This window comes from Homalodisca vitripennis, unplaced genomic scaffold (genome assembly GCF_021130785.1).
Source record: "Homalodisca vitripennis isolate AUS2020 unplaced genomic scaffold, UT_GWSS_2.1 ScUCBcl_11997;HRSCAF=21490, whole genome shotgun sequence".
Taxonomy (NCBI): Eukaryota; Metazoa; Arthropoda; class Insecta; order Hemiptera; family Cicadellidae; genus Homalodisca; species Homalodisca vitripennis.
This window is the reverse complement of record NW_025788115.1, coordinates 8,073-10,578: the sequence shown is the minus strand read 5'-3', so window position 1 is coordinate 10,578 and position 2,506 is coordinate 8,073. Positions and strand designations below refer to the sequence as shown.

Sequence of the window (2,506 nt, the reverse complement as noted above, 5' to 3'; positions counted from 1 at the left end):
TCATATTAAAAAGAAAATACAAGCGATTTGGTTTCTAAAATATATTACAGTACTATTGTAAGTGAACAACCAAAACTCTAAATAGATCTTTTGTCCATTATATGCAGTATTATGTACAAATTTACAAATTCCTTGTAGTGAAAATAACAGTATTTACATAAAGGAGGGTAGGAATATTACATGTGTTTTTGTATTTTTTTTTTACATGATAATGTATTAACATTTCTTGATCACTCTTGTATTTACAACTATTCTGCGTTTTTTTGTATTAGTAAGCTTGAGTTACCAGTGATTTTAAAAATATTGATAGACAACCTAACTCTAAATTTTAATTTTTATAGAGAAATAACGAAATATCAACAATAATAATCAACTCAACAAGATATCCCTCTTAGGAAAATCAAAAAAACAAACGTAACTAGCAGATCTTTGTATTTTTTAAGTAATTTTTGTTTACCCAACATTGTAGTTTACTTTGAAAAAAAATTCAAATAACGAATTAACTCCAAATGAATTTTCAATCACGCGAAAACAACTTGTTAAAAAACTCTATTCACAGATCAAGAAGCCTAACAGTATCGATACGAAAATGCCACTAATCAAAACACAACAAATTATTATAAACTAGATAGTTTTTTACAAGTACAAATAGTATAATACACTTTGACTTAAGTACTAATAAAGTTTGATAACGAAAGCAACTAGAACAATAATGCAACAATAAAATGTAAACAACACAACAATTATGAAAAGTTTTGAAACGAATGTAGTGCTTTCGTGTACGTCACCGGAAATGCTTTAAGATTGTTCATTGATTGAAAAATCGTACACTGAAAAATGGTTCACTGGAAAATCAGAATGGCATTTAATATGGATTTCGTGCTGTAATGACCAATCATTAATGCTTTCACATTCCTTGTAAAGCCAATTTAAATGTCCAAATTCCAAACCCAGAATTTAAACGAATACTCTTTTGAAGGAATATGAGTTTCAACAATACTGAGCAATATGAGTACTGAGCGAAAACCATTTTGTGTGAAAGGAAGCCCTACTCGAAAGGCTAAACTTCAAGCAAAACAAAAATTTAATGAAGAAAATTATATACCTCTCATAGTTTACTTTACGACTCTTAATGGTTAGCCAGCATAGCAGAATAAATTAATTTTTGTGAACGTGGGGATTAAATGCTTTAAAAAATATTAAAATTTCAAATTAAAAACAAATAATAAAAAAATAATAATAAATTTTAAAGCAAATTAAATATAAAATTAGGTCGAATGAAAGCATTACTTTCCAACAGTTTGATTCTTCCCCTTTACCTATCAAAACGAAACAATGTTGGTTTTCAAAACCTACTTAGAATGATGCACATCTCGATAAACTAAAAGACAACTGTATTGCACTTAAGTGATATTCCTGGAAACGCCTGAAAACTCAACCCGTAAGCCACACACTGGCAACTGTCACTTGTCATGTTGGGCCTCACTGTCTATTCACAACGTCTGCACTCAGTCCGCCATGAGCACTGTGTCTGGAGGAAGGGCCGCTCCGGGGGCGAGGAGGCGGCCGATGTGGCGGTGCTGGGGGCCCACCAGGGGGCCAGCGGGCCACAATCCCGAGCCCAGTCCCCCCCGAGGCATCTCGGGGAGGACTGGGAGCGGTCTTCAGATGACGTGCTGCGAGGAGAACTTGTCCTCGGGCTTCATCAGGAAGTAGGCTACGGGTCGCTTGACGGAGTCCACTGGGGGGGCTGGGGGGTTGCTCTGGAGGGCAGCCGCAAGATATGACTCCAGGAGGGGTCGCTGATAGACCAGCAGGCCACGCTGGCGGAAGCTGCTGCTGCCGCGGCATGAGAATAGAGAGAACTTCCGTACAGAGCTTGCAGGGCAAGGTCCGCCGCGGTTTTCCCGCCTCCGAGCTCCTCGACGACGTGCATCCTTGGCCGCGTGGTACAGATGGTACGGGAAACGGCGGAAACAAGCTCCGCGGGAATTTCAGGTCCTCCTGCGGCAGCAAAGGAGGCGGTGGGGCGGCAGTAGAGACCGAGGCAAGCTGGCCGGGGGTCTAGCGAGAATCCGTTGTATTTTACTACCTCCTTCTTCTGCACCAAGGACTTGGGCTTCCTCCGAGGCCTGTACTTGTAGTCTGGATGCTCCTTCATATGCAGTGCCCTGCAACAAACCCACAACAGGTATGGAGTGACTTTTTTCATTGTTGTTACACGTGGTAGAAATTTTATCATTAAGAAACCTTTATGGAAAAGTATGGTGGAAGTTAGAAAGATTATATAAAGGTTATTTATTATTGTAATCTCTAGGCCTAAGGGCATTTGAATTTCCAAAATTAGGAACATCACCTATATATTACTCAGCTTATGAGTACTGGTTTGATTACAAATTATATTTTACGCTATTTATACAGTGATACTGTGTTCATTCAGAATGGCAAATCCAGTTGCACATCCTAGGAAAAGAATGTTTTAAAGTTAAAGTGATGTCTTCTTTTA

The 2,506-nt window shown here is 38.5% G+C and overlaps 1 pseudogene; it reads right to left on the bottom strand.

The window, feature by feature from the left end:
- Window positions 1–1,664: 1,664 nt before the first annotated feature.
- Window positions 1,665–2,171, bottom strand: LOC124374976 (annotated as a pseudogene).
- Window positions 2,172–2,506: the final 335 nt, after the last annotated feature.